This window comes from Salvelinus fontinalis, chromosome 1, assembly GCF_029448725.1.
Source record: "Salvelinus fontinalis isolate EN_2023a chromosome 1, ASM2944872v1, whole genome shotgun sequence".
Taxonomy (NCBI): domain Eukaryota; kingdom Metazoa; phylum Chordata; class Actinopteri; order Salmoniformes; family Salmonidae; genus Salvelinus; species Salvelinus fontinalis.
The window spans coordinates 89,947,707-89,966,427 of record NC_074665.1 but is presented as its reverse complement, the minus strand read 5'-3'; the positions used below and the strand labels follow the sequence as shown (position 1 = coordinate 89,966,427).

The window sequence follows — 18,721 nt, the reverse complement described above, 5'->3', positions numbered from 1 at the left end:
GGCCAGAGCCATAGATGGGGACATATGTACTGTATGGCCCTGAGACAGTCTGGTCGGGCCTTCTTCTTTGCCTGAAATCCAAACTCATTATAGTTCAGCTTCTTCTTCTTCTACTGTGGAGAGAAACAATAATGCAACAATGATATTTTGGTTTGGATGCCAGGATAGCCTGCCCTCTCCTAACTGGTGTCTGGCGTGTGTATGTGTGTGAGTTAGACAGGGATAAATCCCACAGTGGGCTAGGGGACGGCCAGCCAGGGGATCAATGGAACAGAAATCCTAATGATATCAAAAAGGGGAAGTATCTGCCCAGACCCATGATGCATCCTAAAATTGCAAATTGTCATCATAGGGCTCTGGTCAAAAGTAGTGCACTATATAGGGAAAAGGGTGCCATTTTGGACGCATGCCCAGACAAAGACCCAGGACAACAGGGCGAGAGGTATACGCATCCCCAGTCTCAGACCCAGGACGACAGGGTGAGAGGTATACGCATCCCCAGGCTCAGACCCAGGACGACAGGGTGAGAGGTATACGCATCCCCAGTCTCAGACCCAGGATGACAGGGTAAGAGGTATACGCATCCCCAGTCTCAGACCCAGGACGACAGGGTGAGAGGTGTACGCATCCCCAGTCTCAGACCCAGGACGACAGGGTGAGAGATGTACGCATTCCCAGTCTCAGACCCAGGATGACAGGGTGAGAGGTATACGCATCCCCAGTCTCAGACCCAGGATGACAGGGTGAGAGGTGTACGCATCCCCAGTCTCAGACCCAGGATGACAGGGTGAGAGGTATACGCATCCCCAGTCTCAGACCCAGGACGACAGGGTGAGAGGTATACGCATCCCCAGTCTCAGACCCAGGACGACAGGGTGAGAGGTATACGCATCCCCACCCAGGCTCAGACCCAGGACGACAGGGTGAGAGGTATACGCATCCCCACCCAGTCTCAGACCCAGGACGACAGGGTGAGAGGTATACGCATCCCCACCCAGTCTCAGACCCAGGACGACAGGGTGAGAGGTATACGCATCCCCACCCAGTCTCAGACCCAGGACGACAGGGTGAGAGGTGTACGCATCCCCAGTCTCAGACCCAGGACGACAGGGTGAGAGGTATACGCATCCCCAGTCTCAGACCCAGGACGACAGGGTGAGAGGTATACGCATCCCCACCCAGTCTCAGACCCAGGACGACAGGGTGAGAGGTATACGCATCCCCACCCAGTCTCAGACCCAGGACGACAGGGTGAGAGGTATACGCATCCCCAGTCTCAGACCCAGGACGACAGGGTGAGAGGTATACGCATCCCCAGTCTCAGACCCAGGACGACAGGGTGAGAGGTATACGCATCCCCACCCAGTCTCAGACCCAGGATGACAGGGTGAGAGGTGTACGCATCCCCAGTCTCAGACCCAGGACGACAGGGTGAGAGGTATACGCATCCCCAGTCTCAGACCCAGGATGACAGGGTGAGAGGTATACGCATCCCCAGTCTCAGACCCAGGATGACAGGGTGAGAGGTGTACGCATCCCCAGTCTCAGACCCAGGATGACAGGGTGAGAGGTGTACGCATCCCCAGTCTCAGACCCAGGACGACAGGGTGAGAGGTATACGCATCCCCAGTCTCAGACCCAGGACGACAGGGTGAGAGGTATACGCATCCCCACCCAGTCTCAGACCCAGGACGACAGGGTGAGAGGTATACGCATCCCCAGGCTCAGACCCAGGACGACAGGGTGAGAGGTATACGCATCCCCAGTCTCAGACCCAGGACGACAGGGTGAGAGGTATACGCATCCCCAGTCTCAGACCCAGGACGACAGGGTGAGAGGTATACGCATCCCCAGTCTCAGACCCAGGACGACAGGGTGAGAGGTATACGCATCCTCAGTCTCAGACCCAGGACGACAGGGTGAGAGGTATACGCATCCCCACCCAGTCTCAGACCCAGGACGACAGGGTGAGAGGTATACGCATCCCCAGTCTCGGACCCAGGACGACAGGGTGAGAGGTGTACGCCTCCCCACCCAGGCTCAGACCCAGGACGACAGGGTGAGAGGTATACACATCCCCACCCAGGCTCAGACCCAGGACGACAGGGTGAGAGGTGTACGCATCCCCAGTCTCAGACCCAGGACGACAGGATGAGAGGTATACGCATCCCCACCCAGTCTCAGACCCAGGACGACAGGGTGAGAGGTATACGCATCCCCAGTCTCAGACCCAGGACGACAGGGTGAGAGGTATACGCATCCCCACCCAGGCTCAGACCCAGGACGACAGGGTGAGAGGTATACGCATCCCCAGTCTCAGACCCAGGACGACAGGGTGAGAGGTATACGCATCCCCAGTCTCAGACCCAGGACGACAGGGTGAGAGGTGTACGCATCCCCCAGGCCTACTGAACCTACTGAAATAACATGTCAGCCTTTATCAGAGGGGAAAGAGTAAAGTAAACATAATTTATTGCCTTTAATTCCCTTGTTTGTTTTAGAGGGGGCGTCTGGGAAGGCACTATAATAACGTGATGAAATTCTGGGCTCTGCAGAGCCATGGAGGCAGGTGTATTCCCCTGGCTAGAGGGAGAGCTGGATAAATATAGGAACGTTCACAGGCTGCTTTCACTCCCATTTCTCAGTATCCCATCACAACAGTAGACTTGTAGTAAGTGACCATTAGGAGGAAAAAAATACGGGTGTCTGTTGTTGATTCAATTAAAAGGAGTTTTGCTAGGTGACATCAAAATGAAAGTGGTAGCAGAGTAGCCCAGATTTTAAATCATTTGAATGTGCTGCATTAGTGCCTCCTTCCTCTTGGTTTGGCTATAATCTTGAAAGTTGACAGCCAGATACTGTCTGTGGGGATGAATAGAGACAGAGAGACTAGTGTTGGCATCCCACCAAACCCTGCTGGGGATTAGGAGAGAAACAGAGAGGAGGATGGAAGCTAGTAAAGGAGAGACAGAGAGTAGGGTGGAAGCTAGGAAAGGAGAGACAGAAAGGAGGGTGGAAGCTAAGGGAAGGAGGGAAACAGAGTGGAGGATGAAAGCTAGAAGAGGAGAGAGACAGAGAGGAGGATGAAAGCTAGGGGAGGAGAGATACAGAGAGGAGGATGGAAGCTAGGGGAGGAGAGATACAGAGAGGAGGATGAAAGCTAGAAGAGGAGAGAGACAGAGAGGAGGATGAAAGCTAGAAGAGGAGAGAGACAGAGAGGAGGATGGAAGCTAGGGGAGGAGAGAGAGAGAGAGGAGGATGGAAGCTAGGGGAGGAGAGAGAGAGCGAGGAGGATGGAAGCTAGGAGAGAGAGAGAGGAGGATGGAAGCTAGGAGAGGAGAGGGACAGAGAGGAGGATGGAAGCTAGGGGAGGAGAGAGAGAGAGGAGGATGGAAGCTAGGGGAGGAGAGAGAGAGAGAGAGAGGAGGATGGAAGCTAGGGGAGGAGAGAGAGAGCGAGGAGGATGGAAGCTAGGAGAGGAGAGGGACAGAGAGGAGGATGGAAGCTAGGGGAGGAGAGAGAGAGAGGAGGATGGAAGCTAGGGGAGGAGAGAGAGAGAGGAGGATGGAAGCTAGGAGAGGAGAGGGACAGAGAGGAGGATGGAAGCTAGTAGAGGAGAGGGACAGAGAGGAGGATGGAAGCTAGGGGAGGAGAGACAGAGAGGAGGATGGAAGCTAGGAGAGGAGAGGGACAGAGAGGAGGATGGAAGCTAAGCTAGGGGAGAAGACCAAGGGAAATAAACTTCAGCTTAATTCACATGTGACTACAGTTTATGCATAATCTACATTCTGTATGTGTTGATACATTGACAGTCAAATGGCCAAAATGGCCCACAGTGAAATGTAATTAGGTGGTGAGACAGAACACAGCTGACAACAATGAGACTGAAAGTCAAGCAGAACAGAGCCTGTTTAACATACATAGCTGACCTGAACTGAGAGACATCTACAATCAAACACAGAATATCATTCATCTGACTAATGTAGTCACTTCTCCCATCAAACCTCTCACCCCTCCTCTAACTCCTCCGCTCCCCCCTCCTCTAACTCCTCCGCTCACCGCTCCTCTCACCCCTCCTCACCCCTCCTCTAACTCCTCCGCTCACCGCTCCTCTCACCCCTCCTCTAACTCCTCCGCTCTCCCCTCCGCTCACCGCTCCTCTCACCCCTCCGCTCACCGCTCCTCTCACCCCTCCTCTAACTCCTCCTCTCACCCCTCCTCTAACTCCTCCGCTCTCCCCTCCGCTCACCGCTCCTCTCACCGCTCCGCTCATCCCCCCTCTAACTCCTCCGCTCACCGCTCCTCTCATCCCTCCTCTAACTCCTCCGCTCACCGCTCCTCTCACCCCTCCTCTAACTCCTCCGCTCACCCCTCCTCTAACTCCTCCGCTCACCGCTCCTCTCACCCCTCCTCTAACTCCTCCGCTCTCCCCTCCTCTCACCCCTCCTCTTATCCCTCCTCTAACTCCTCCGCTCACCGCTCCTCTCACCCCTCCTCTAACTCCTCCGCTCACCGCTCCTCTCACCCCTCCGCTCACCGCTCCTCTCACCCCTCCTCTAACTCCTCCTCTCATCCCTCCTCTAACTCCTCCGCTCCTCTCACCCCTCCTCTAACTCCTCCGCTCACCGCTCCTCTCACCCCTCCGCTCACCGCTCCTCTCACCCCTCCTCTAACTCCTCCTCTCATCCCTCCTCTAACTCCTCCGCTCCTCTCACCCCTCCTCTAACTCCTCCGCTCACCCCTCCTCTAACTCCTCCGCTCACCCCTCCTCTAACTCCTCCGCTCCCCCCTCCTCTAACTCCTCCGCTCACCGCTCCTCTCACCCCTCCTCACCCCTCCTCTAACTCCTCCGCTCACCGCTCCTCTCACCCCTCCTCTAACTCCTCCGCTCTCCCCTCCTCTCACCCCTCCTCTAACTCCTCCGCTCACTGCTCCTCTCACCCCTCCTCTAACTCCTCCGCTCACCGCTCCGCTCACCCCTCCTCTAACTCCTCCGCTCACCGCTCCTCTCACCCCTCTAACTCCTCCGCTCACCGCTCCTCTCATCCCTCCTCTTATCCCTCCTCTAACTCCTCCGCTCACCGCTCCTCTAACTCCTCCTCTAACTCCTCCGCTCAACGCTCCTCTCATCCCTCTAACTCCTCCGCTCAACGCTCCTCTCATCCCTCTAACTCCTCCGCTCACCGCTCCTCTCATCCCTCCTCTAACTCCTCCGCTCACCGCTCCGCTCATCCCTCCTCTAACTCCTCCGCTCACCGCTCCGCTCATCCCCCCTCTAACTCCTCCGCTCACCGCTCCTCTCATCCCTCCTCTAACTCCCCCGCTCACCGCTCCTCTCACCCCTCCTCTAACTCCTCCGCTCACCCCTCCTCTAACTCCTCCGCTCACCGCTCCTCTCATCCCTCCTCTAACTCCTCCGCTCACCACTCCTCTCACCCCTCCTCTAACTCCTCCGCTCACCCCTCCTCTAACTCCTCCGCTCACTTGTCAATATTTTTGACAAGTTTATAATAGGCAAACTCAACCCTTAGTCTCGCTGCCACCATTCCCTCCAGCATTCCCACCACATCCACAGACCCTTGTCCCCGAATACTGTTCTTTCGGGTCTTCCATATTGCTAATTTTGCTGCCCCTAACACAAAATTAAGCAACACAACGACACCCTTTTGACTGAACCTGTACTTTGGCCCAAATATATACAGTTGGGAAGAGAAAACCTCTCCCAACGTTGAGAACCAGTCAGTGATCAGGTCAATCATCCCGACCAACCTGGGACACAGTAAAAACAGGTGTGCCAGACGTTCAGACTCTGCACAGAATGGACACCCTTCCCCAACAGTAGGGTCCAGGTGTACCAGATGCATGTTGGTGGCTATAGCTCCATGTATTATCCTCCATTGGAGGTCAGCTGTCCTTTTATCAATCGGCAGTTTATATAATGATCGCCAACAGCCTTTTGGGGAAGCACCTGGACCAAGCACACCCGCCCACCTCGTCGATTTTACCCCTTCCAGGGAAGAGGCATGGGACACCTTTACACATATTCTGTACATGGCCTTCTTTCCCACCTCCTTGAACTCCCGCAGCTCCGGGGTATCGAAGGAAAGCAGCATCCCCACGTCCTCCTCGAATGACCCCGCCGCAGCACTAACAATCAGTGCAGGGAACACATAATCCAGTCCCTCCTTCCACCGATCAGAATTGGAAGTGTCAATCACATACTGACGATGAAGCACTGACAAGGAGTCACAGACCTCAGCGACGACCTTCCTCAGTAGGCGAGATGATCGGATCCCCGCTCTTTCTCCCAGCTCCTCCAACGATCTGCTCCTGCTCTGCATCAGATGACCCAGCTTGGTGCACCCGACACCTAACAGGCATGAACGCAGGCTGGCTGAATCCAGAGCACTGGACTGGATGGCAGTTATAAAAAAGAGGCTCTTCAAAAAGCCACATCCCTGGTAGCGTGCCGGCCTTACGGGACTTGACAAAAACCCTCCAAACCAGCATAACAGACTCATAGAATGGAGTCAGGCCAGACAACTCACCCCCCTCTAGCTTTAACAGGAAAATGTGCTTGTCTAAGCCCAAACAGCCTGCTCTCCTCATCAGTGTGTAGGCTGTGTCGTCCCAGCTAGAACCGTCACTGTACAACAGTCTCCGGGCTGCTTGAAACCGGAAAGCCATGATCCTAGAGGAAATGTCTACCAGACCTTGCCCCCCCTCGTGCAGTGGCAGGTACAGGGCTGCAGCTTTGATACAGTGTTGTCCAGACCAGAAGAAATTGACAAGGGTCCTCTGAAGCTCTTGTATCAGACCCTTTGATGGCTGCAAAATCATTAGTCTGTGCCACAGAGTAGAGGCAGCAAGATTATTAATTACCAGTACCCTTCCCCTCTAAGACAACTGGGGTAGCACCCATTTCCATCTTGACAGTCTGGCACACACTTTCTCCTCTACACCCTCCCAGTTCTTTTTCTGAAAGACATCAGAGCCTAGAAAAACACCCAAAGTCTTCATCCCATCTCTGCCCCACTGAAGCCCCCCTGGTAAACATGGAGCGGACCCCGTCTGAAGCTGACCTGCCCACAGCGCTTCACTCTTTCCCCAATTGACTCTAGCTGAGGAGGCCCCCTCATACACCTTTAAAGCATTTGAGAGAACCTTAACATCCTCAGCCCCTGTAATAAAAATGGTCACGTCATCTGCATACGCAGACAGTGCTATCGTGGGACCCTTCATTACACCTGGCACAGAGAAACCAGTAAGCTTCGCTCTTAAAAAACAAAGCATTGGTTCAATCGCCAGACTATATAACTGCCCTGAAATTGGGCATCCCTGCCTGATTCCCCTTCGGACAGGGATGGGGCAACTCAAACCACCCCCCACCTTCACCATACACGAGGCCCCAGCATACAGTAAATTCATCCAAGACAAAAAAACATCCCCAAACCCAAAGGCTTTCATCGTTTTAAACAAGTACTGGTGGTCCACGAGGTCAAAAGCCTTCTCCTGATCCAAAGAAAGTAAACCCACATTTACATCAGACAGTTTACAAATGTCTAAAACATCTCTTATCAGAAACAAGTTGTCAACAATTGAGCGATCAGGTACACAGTAGGACTGGTCCTTGTGGACCAACAATCCCAGATACTCTTTCAACCTGTTTGAGAGACATTTATAAACTATTTTGTATTCTGCACACAGCAAAGCAACAGGTCTCCAATTTTTTATGAGCCAAATCCCCCTTTTTTGGCAACAGTGAAAGCACCGCACATTGACAGGATACAGGAAGAGGACCCTCATGAAAAGATTCACACACCACTTAAAATCCTCCCCAATAGATCCCCAAAAGTGCTTATAAAACTCAGATGGTAAACCATCAATGCCAGGGGCTTGACCTGTTGAGAGCTGCATAACTGCTGTGGACAGCTCTTGCAGTGTAATGTCAGAGTCCAATGAGACTCTCTGCTCAGGTCCCAATTGAGGAAGACCGTGTAACAACTGTTCAGTACACAGAGAGTCACAATCCTCCTCCTTATAGAGGGCAGAGTAGAAATCCACGGCATGTTGGCGCATTTCACTGTCATCCGTGGTCACCTTCCCATCAGAGAGACGAAGGCAGACCATCTGTTTACGTTGTAATGTCGACTGTCCAAGGTAAAAAAAAAAGCACTAGGAGCATCCATGTCCTTGAGGGAAGCGAAACGAGACCTAATCAAGGCACCTTTCACTCTTTCATGCAGAAACGACCTCAGTTCATGTCTCTTGTCCTGTAAGTTCATGACTAGTCCAGGGTCATTCTGAGTGAGCAGCTTCAATTCAATTGATTTGATGTCCTGTTCAAGGGCCTTGATAGTCTCTTTAACTTCAATTTGAGACAAAGCAGTATACTGTTGACAAAATAATCTTATTTGGGCCTTCCCAACATCCCACCATTGTCTCAAGGACTCAAAATTCCCTTTTTTAACCCTACATTTTTCCAAAAACAACAAAAACCTTTCACAAAACTTGACATCATATAACAACTTAACATTAAAATACCAGTAAGGTGATGACCTTCGTGGACAGGACAAGTGAATATCAACAGTAACAATATGATGATCAGAGAAACCCACAGGAGTAATGGCACACCTTCCAACCCTACTACAGTATTGATCAGATACGTACAACCTGTCTAACCTTGCTGCACTGACACGACCTTCATTAATTTTTAGCCATGTGTACTGCCTAACTTTTGCATTCCTTACTCTCCACACATCATAAAGCTCTAACTCAGTTAATAGGCCAGCCAGGAAAGTGGCTGACCGCAGGTGAGGTTCTTCAGCAGTGCGATCAACAGTAAAATCCACAGTACAGTTCCAGTCCCCCCCCCCTAAAACCCTACACCCCTCTTGGTCACACTGTCTTAAGGTTTCTTTTATTTGATCAAACACAACAAAACGCTCTGTACCCTCATTAGGAGCATAGACATTAAAAAAAAAATAAAAAAAAACATAACATCCACCTTGACCAATAAAACCCGACCCTTGACAATCTCTGTTGTAGATATCACAGTCACCCCTAAACCTGAGGAAAACAAGATGGCCACCCCAGCACTGAAATTAGTACCATGACTGAGTATATGCTGCCCCTCCCACCACATTCCCCAGTCAACCTCATTAGCCTCATCACTATGTGTTTCCTGAAGGAAAACTACATTAAGCCTTTTCTGTTTTATTACTTCTAATACCCAAGCCCTCTTATTCCTGTCCCTTCCCCCATTAATATTGAGAGAGCCCACCCTTAGTACCTCCATATAGAAAAGAGAAAGGAAAAGCAGAAGATACCACAGAGAAACCAAGGAGAAAAAAGACACCCTATGAAGCATGATCATCATCATTATTTAATTTTTTTCTTATTAACCTGACCACGTTTCCCACCACCTTTTGCTGCTGTAACAGCAGTAACAAATTTCCTCAAGCGAAACCGCTTCTTCTCACTCAACTGGTCTAACCCCACCGTCTTCTGTAACATCACAGCTGACCTCACAAACTTATCAACATCAAAATATTCTGCCAATTTGACAGATTTCCCAAAAGTCTGATCCAGAAAACCATTTACCTTCTCTAGATCATAAATTAAGTCCTCACCAGCTGCTGTCATATCAAAAGAGATATCCATATCCTTCTCCTGATCTTCCTCAGCTGAGGCCACAGACCACTGACTCCCCTCTACCACATCCCTTTCAACACTCCCCACTTGCACCCCATTACTCGTACCAGGCATCTCCTCCACTACCTGGGAGACTAGCCCCACCTGAACCCCATTACCCGTGGTGGGCATCTCCTCCACTACCTGAGAGCCTAGCTCCACATGAACCCCCTCCTGTACCCCATTACTTGTAGTGGGCATCTCCTCCACTCCCTGGGAGCCTAGCTCCACATGAACCCCCTCCTGTACTCCATTACTTGTAGTGGGCATCTCCTCCACTCCCTGGGAGCCTAGCTCCACATGAACCCCCTCCTGTACTCCATTACTCGTAGTGGGCATCTCCTCCACTCCCTGGGAGATTAGCTCCATATGAACCCCCTCCTGTGCCCCGGTACTCGTACTGGGCACCTCATCACCAGTCTGAGGAACTGGCTCTTCAGATCCATCCTTACCTTCTACAACAATATTTTCCTGCTGCATAACATTTCCCTCTAATAGAAGTTGCAAACCTGTGCCCTCAACACGGATAACTTGTTCTTCAGCAACAGGTGCTTGTGGCTGCTCAACCACTGTCGGCCCACCTCTCCCTACATCAGTGGGCCCAGGCGTTATGATGACCACCTGCGCCCCTCCCTCTGCCTTCTCCCTTTTCAGGCAAGCATGTCGCTTATGGCCAACATCCCCACACTCAAAACACCGTTGATTACCCGTACTAGCATAAGCCATATACAGTCTATTGTCATACTTGACTTTAAATGATAACTCTAAAGTCTGCTCCGGTGAGTCCAAAAACATAAACACCTGTTGCCGAAACGACATAACCTGTTTCAACGCCGGGTGTTTGCAACCCAACGGAACAACCTTAATTGAACTAGCAAACTTCCCAAAGCGCAATAACTCGCGCTCCAATAGCTCATTTGGAATAAACAGTGGTACATTTGAAATCGTTACCCTTGTTGACGGAGAAAAAAGTGGCATAACTTGAATAAACATTCCTTTAAGAAGTACGCCATGCTCAACCATACGATCAACAAGGCGCTCTTCTTTAAGAAATACTACCACCGCTTTATTCATCTGTGACGCACCTCACTTGCTCATATTGTATATAGACTTATTTTTCACTGTATTATTGACTGTATGTTTGTTTTACTCCATGTGTAACTATGTGTTGTTGTATGTGTCGAACTGCTTTGCTTTATCTTGGCCAGGTCGCAATTTGCCTACCTGGTTAAATAAAGGTGAAATAAATAAAAATAAATAAGAAACATTCTCATATCCTACCTTCTCTCCTACGGCGACCAGAAACTCCTCCACCGTGACAGTAGCTTCAGTAACACACCTAAAGCCATGCCAAAGTAACAGGGACGCCATCCCAATTCGGGCTGCCATCCCCGCCAAAATCAAGGTAATTTCGATACGGAAAAAAAACAACTAAATACTTAATTCTACCACACAAAAAAATATATAATAATCTTAATCATGCACAGAAGAAAACAAAGAATGCCACCAAGAAAGAGAAAACCGAAAGAAAGTTCTGAATATCTAACTCTACACAACACACGCACTCCCTCGATCATACACTTCCCAGCATGCACCAAACACTCCCAGCATGCAGAGAGAGAGAGAGAGAGATGGGCACATTTGCATTGAGATGGAGGCATTTAAAGTGTCAGTCAATGACTCCGGCCTGGTCGAGCATTCAAATTGAATTCCTACTGAATGAAATAGTTTGTGTAGTCTGATCTCAACCCTGCATTCTTCAGCCTTTCGAATTCTCATTTGATTTTCAATGGGGTTTTGGGGGGCTTTTTCCTCAAATGGCACCCTATTCTCTTCATAGTGACCTACTTTTGACCAGGGCACATAGCGAATAGGGTGGGACGCATACACCATGATACTGTAGCTGCCTTTTCATCATTCACAGGCATCATTCATCAAATTACATAAAAGATGACCGGTAGAGACTGAAAAAATGCTGCATTTCTGTATGAGAGAGAAAAAGTAAAGGAGGGAGCCTGAGGGTAAGTAAAAATTACTTATTACAGCAGAAAAGAGTCGCATTTTAAAGAAATCCTGGCATGTCTGTCTTGCTCTGAGCTCAAATGCCACATGGGGGCAGAATGGTGTCAGCCTGAAGCAGAGAGGGACGCACACGTCTGATGGTCACCACATAAAGATGGAGCTGACAGACATGCCAGCTCTGCTTCTAGCTCCTGAGCAACTTTTCAGTATTTAGTTTTTTTGTGTGTTATTTCTTACATTATTAGCCCAGAAAATGTTTTGTGTTATTACATACAGCCCAAAATAACTTTTAGATATCAGAGTGGCGGTAACTCACCAGCATTACGACCAGGAATACAACTTTCCCAAATTGGATCCTTTGTTCTTACCCCACAGGTCATATCCCAAAGGCTGCTCCAAGACACCGACTGTGGAGAAGAGGTATTCGGAGTGGACTTCTTGTCCGACTCAGGAGGCGTGCACACAATCCACCTCTTCCGAGTATATTACTCGCTAATGTTCAGTCTCTGGGCAATAAAGTAGACAATCCCAGGGTGAGGATCTCCATCCACAGAGACATCACGGACTGGAACATACTCTGTTTCACAGAATCATGTCCCTCTCGGGATATACTGTCCCTGTCCATACAGCCAGCTGGGTTCTCAGTACATCGCGCAGACAGGAATAAAGAACTCTCCGGGAAGAAGGAAGTAAGGGGTGTATGTTTCATGATAAACTACTCATGGTGTGATTGTGATAAATGTACAGAAACTCAAGTCCTTTTGTTCACAAGACCTAGAATACATCACAATCAAATGCCGACCATATTACCTCCCAAGAGAATTCTCTTCGGTTATAGTCACAGCCGTGTATATTCCCCATCAAGCCGACACCACGACGGCCCTCAAGGAACTACACTGGACTTTGTGCAAACTAGAAACCACATATCCTGAAGCCGCATTTGTTGTAGCTGTGGATTTTAACAAATCAAATTTGAGGAAAACACTACCGAAGATCTATCAACACATTGCACTGCTAAAACACTCAACCACTGCTACTCCAACTTCCGGGATGCCTACAAGGCCCTCCCCCGCCCTCCCTTTGGCAAATCAGATAATGTATACATTTTGCTCATCCCTTCCTATAGGCAGAAATTCAAACAGGAAGTACACGTGTTAAGGTCTATTCAATGCTGGTTATACCAATCGGAAACCATACATCAAGATTGTGTTAATCACGCGGACTGTGATATGTTCTGGGTAGCCTCTGAGAATGACATGGACGTTTACACTGATGTGGTGACTGGGTTCATCATGAAGTGTATAGCGGATGGTGTTCCCACAGTGACTATTAAAACCTGCCCAAATCAGAAACTGTGGATAGATGGTAGCATTCGCGCAAAACTGAAAGCGTGAACCACCACATTCAACCAAGGTGACTGGGAATATGGTTGAATACAAACAGTGTAGTTGTTCCCTCCATAAGGCAATCAAACAAGCAAAACGTCGGTACAGATACAAAATGGCGTCGCAATTCAACGGCTCAGATATGAGACGTACAGTGGGGAGAACAAGTATGATTTTTAAGTAATTCATTTGCATTTTATTGCATGACATAAGTATTTGATAACCTACCAACCAGTAAGAATTCCGACTCTCACAGACCTGTTAGTTTTTCTTTAAGAAACCCTCCTGTTCTCCACTCATTACCTGTATTAACTGCACCTGTTTGAACTCGTTACCTGTATAAAAGACACCTGTCCACACACTCAATCAAACAGACTCCAATCTCTCCACAATGGCCAAGACCAGAGAGCTGTGTAAGGACATCAGCGGTAAAATTGTAGACCTGCACAAGGCTGGGATGGGCTACAGGACAATAGGCAAGCAGCTTGTTGAGAAGGCAACAACTGTTGGCGCAAATGGAAGAAGTTCAAGATGACGGTCAATCACCCTCGGCCTGGGGCTCCATGCAAGATCTCACCTCGTGGGGCATCAATGATCATGAGGAAGGTGAGGGATCAGCCCAGAACTACACGGCAGGACCTGGTCAATGACCTGAAGAGAGCTGGGACCACAGTCTCAAAGAAAACCATTAGTAACACACTACGCCGTCATGGATTAAAATCCTGCAGCGCACGCAAGGTCCCCCTGCTCAAGCCAGCGCATATCCAGACCCGTCTGAAGTTTGCCAATGACCATATGGATGATCCAGAGGAGGAATGGGAGAAGGTCATGTGGTCTGATGAGACAAAAATATAGCTTTTTGGTCTAAACTCCACTCGCCGTGTTTGGAGGAAGAAGAAGGATGAGTACAACCCCAAGAACACCATCCCAACTGTGAAGCATGGAGGTGGAAACATCATTCTTTGGTAATGCTTTTCTGCAAAGGGGACAGGACGACTGCACCGTATTGAGGGGAGGATGGATGGGGCCATGTATCTCGAGATCTTGGCCAACCACCTCCTTCCCTCAGTAAGAGCATTGAAGATGGGTCGTGGCTGGGTCTTCCAGCATGACAACGACCCAAAACACACAGCCAGGTCAACTAAGGAGTGGCTCCGTAAGAAGCATCTCAAGGTCCTGGAGTGGCCTAGCCAGTCTCCAGACCTGAACCCAATAGAAAATCTTTGGAGGGAGCTGAAAGTCCGTATTGCCCAGCGACAGCCCCGAAACCTGAAGGATCTGGAGAAGGTCTGTATGGAGGAGTGGGCCAAAATCCCTGCTGCAGTGTGTGCAAACCTGGTCAAGAACTACAGGAAACGTATGATCTCTGTAATTGCAAACAAAGGTTTCTGTACCAAATATTAAGTTCTGCTTTTCTGATGTATCAAATACTTATGTCATGCAATAAAATGCAAATGAATTACTTAAAAATCATACAATGTGATTTTCTGGATTTTTGTTTTAGATTCCGTCTCTCACAGTTGAAGTATACCTATGCTAAAAAAATTACAGACCTCTACATGCTTTGTAAGTAGGAAAACCTGCAAAATCAAGGGGGGTATCAAATACTTTTTCTCCCCACTGTATGTGTCACGGTCTACAGACAATCACGGATTACAAAGGGAAAACCAGACAAGTTGTGGACACCAATGTCTTGCTCCAGGAAAAGGTAAACACCTTCTTCGCCTGCTTTGAGGATAACACAGTGCCACCGACGCGACCTGTTACCAAGGACTGTGGACTCTCCTTCTCCGTGGCTGATGTGAGTAAGACATTTAAGTGTTAACCCTCACAAGGCTGTCAGCCCAGACGGAATCCCTAGCCGCGTACTCAGAGCATGCGCAGACCAGCTGGCGGGAGTGTTTACGGACATATTCAATCTCTCCCTATCCTAGTCTGCTGTCCTCACTTGCTTCAAGTTGTCCACCATTGTTCCTGTACCCAAGAAAGCGAAAGTAACTGAACTAAATGACTATCGCCCCATAGGACTCACTTCTGTCATCATGAAGTGCTTTGAGAGGCTAGTTAATGATCACATCACCTCTACCTTACCTGACACCCTAGACCCACTTCAATTTGCATACCGTACCCAATAGATCCACAAACGATGCAATCGCCATCGTACTGCACACTGCCCTATGTAAGAATGCTGTTCATTGACTATAGCTCAGCCTTCAACACCAGTCGCTATCCATATCGACGGGACCGCAGTGGAGAAGGTAAAAAGCGTCAAGTTCCTGGGCGTACACATCACCAACGATCTGAAATGGTCCACCCACACAGACAGTGTGGTGAAGAAGGTACAGCAGTGTCTTTTCAGCCTTAAGAGGCTGAAGAAATTTGGCTTGGCCCCTAAGACCCTCACACACTTTACAGATGCACAATTGAGAGCATTCTGTCGGGCTGTATCACCGCCTGGTGCGGTCTGCCCAACGCATCACCGCAGGACACCTACAGCACCCGATGTGACAGCAAGGACAAAAAGATCATCACGTACCTCAACCACCTGACCCACGGCCTGTTCATCTCACTACCGTCCAGAAGGCAAGGTCAGTACAGGTGCATCAAAGCTGGGACCGAGAGACTGAAAAACAGCTCCTATCTCAAGTCCTTCAGACTGTTAAATAGCCATCACCAGCCGGGTACCACCCGGTTAACCAACCCTGCACCTTAGAGGCTGCTGCCCTATATAGACTTGGAATCACCGGTCACTTTAAAAATGGAACACTCATCACTTTAATAATGTTTAAATAATGTGTACATACTGCTTTACTCATCTCATATGTATATACTGTATTCTTTTCTACTGTATTTTAGTCAATGCCACTCTGACATTGCTCAATCTAATATTTATATGTCTTAATTTAATTAATTTACTTTTAGATGTGTGTGCATTGTTGGATAATACTGCACTGTTGGAACTAGGAACACACGTATTTCGCTACACAAGCAATAATATCTGCTAAATATGTGTATGCGACCAGTAAAATGTGATTTGATCACCACACAGCCTGTCAGAAGTGGGTCTGGCTGTGTAACACAGCTCTGCCTCAGATTATACCCTGCTGGCTTTCGTGTGCCAGTAGGAATGCACTGACATTTGCTTCATAAACCTTGGCTATACCAGCACTGTCTGGCTCTCATTTTGTTTCAATATATGTCAAAATTAGATCTGATCTTGTTTCAGAGTATATGACCACTTTTCTCTCATAAGGCTCTGAGTGACTTGTCTGAGATATAAATGGAAACATATTTGATGTAATGCCCCCTTTTCCCAGGGCTGTACACATACTACAAGGTTCTCTTTTACTGTAATCTGTATCAACAGACTGGGCAAAGAGGTTCTACTCTTAATGTAATCTTTATCAACGGAGTGGGCAAAGCGTCAACTCTTTTACTGTAATCTTTATCAACAGACTGGGAAAAGATAGTCTACTCTTTTACTTTAACCCTGGTCTTTAGACAACAAGGACATACTGACTAATGCAACAACACTACAGTGAATAGAGACAAGCATCTGTGGCTCTGTGATGTCTTCGTCTGGTGAAGGTGAGAGAGATGTCCGGCATCGTTTTCTGTTTCTATTCCACATGGACTTCATAAGGTTTCACAGGGACACTGTAGTCTATTTATGACATCGCCAGGGAGCGCCAGTGACATCAGTAAGCAGTAGATGCGTTCAAAGTGGCACCCTATTCCCTTTAAAGTGAACTACAAAAGTAGTGCACTATATAAGGAATAGGGTGCTATTTGGGATGCATCCTTGGTTGCAAGGTGCATTTCCACCCCACAGATCACATGGCTCGAGGGTACGGGCCTATCAAATATACAGGAGGTATAGATCTAAAAAATCTCAGGACGAGAATGGCACGGTTCAATAACTATTCCAGTCGCACCAAACTGCAGGGTAGAGAGAGAAACTGGAGTCTTTCATGTGTCAAAATGGCTCTGATAATAACGTCTGACACTAGCAACCAAATGAGTTTCTGCCAATCAGTTTCTGGGCCTCTTGGTACTGAACAAGAGAGGGAAAACAGGTCAAATTTTCAAAGTGATTTGTTTACGATGGGTTGAGTCTCTATTTCAGCCAACAGTCGTAACAAAATACCTGCGGAAATAAGTATGCGGATTGCAGCCTCAGAACAGCTCTGGCCTTGGCTATGAGTGGGGTTGCATTGAAGGGGTGGAGGAAGAAAAGGAGAGATGATTCATGTCTCTCTGTTTCTGATGAATAATACATTCTTCAAGCTAGTCCGACAGCAAAATCTAGTCCCAAATGGCATCCTATTCCCTATGGGCACTGGTCAAAAGTAGTGGACAAATAGGGAATAGTGTGCCATTTGGGACACAATCCTGGTCTATCTCTCCTTTAACATTCACTCAGGAGGAGAACTACCTTGCTGCTCGGTGAATCAGCAGGACCTCTCACCTAGCTTCCCTTCCATCCAACTCAACTTCTAGTCGACTAATAGAGTAAGAGAACTTCTTGGAGAGCGTATGTGTCCCAAATGGCACCCTATTCCCTATATATGACACTATGTAGGGAATAAAGTGCCATTTGGTGCACAGCCCTGGTATAGTTTAGTGCCATGAGATTACTTTTAGCATGCAAAAAGATTCATGTTAAAGGGATATTTGGGGATATTGGGGTCCAGTATGAAGAAAGTTACAAAGGTAGTTTCGAGAGCCAACACTAACTAGCATTAGCGCAATGACAAGTCTACAGGAACTATCACTTTAAACAGTGAATAATGACGTGGAGGTGACAGAGAGTTTGTGGGGAATAAAAGCTGCTTTTTTGTGTAATTAGTCTTGCTTGTGCCACACAGATTTTTTTTTATCACCAGCTTCGTGATAAATGACTATAGGTATTTTTATTTGTGTTTATTGAGACGTATTCCAGATTTGAACATTGTAATACTCCTCTCTTCATTGTCTCTACACTACAGGGGTGGGCAATTCCAGTCCTCAAGGGCCTGATTGGTCTCACAGTTTTGCCCCAGCCCCAGCTAACACACCTGACTCCAATAATCACCTAATCATGATCTTCAGTTTAGAATAACATTTGATTAATCAGCTGTGATTAATTGCTAGGGATGGAGAAAAGGTGTGACACCAATCAGGCCCTCGAGGACTGGGATTTCCCACCCCTGTGCGGATTTAAAGGGACAACTATACATGTTCAACCTTGTAATACCGTTCTCTTTTTTTCTGTGTTCGGAGACGCTGTTTATGGTTTTTACATCGGCCACAATAAGCACTGCATTGTAAAGGAGTTTGAGTGTGAGTTTGAGTGTGAGTTTGAGTGTGAATGAAACAGGCCACTGTAATCTAACAAATATCTTTTTGATATAATGGGCACTGGCGAAGAAGCACCATAGAGATCAGTGGGCGGTTATTAACAGCATAATTGGGTCTCTCTCTCTCCCAGGCTTTAATTTGGCCACAGCTTTCCATCACGCGCCAGTCAGTCAGTCTATGTAAAGAGAAATCTATGAGTCAGTCAGTCAGTCCAGCCTGTCAGGAGTTGGAGAGTGACAGACAGGCTGCACTGAGAGAACTTGCTATTAAGACCGTGTCTT

At 48.3% G+C, this 18,721-nt stretch overlaps 1 protein-coding gene across 3 annotated transcripts in view; it reads right to left on the bottom strand.

The window, feature by feature from the left end:
• Positions 1-18,721, bottom strand: part of LOC129863576 (protein TANC2-like) — a 589,624-nt gene that overhangs the window by 466,764 nt on the left and 104,139 nt on the right. The window lies entirely within an intron of this gene.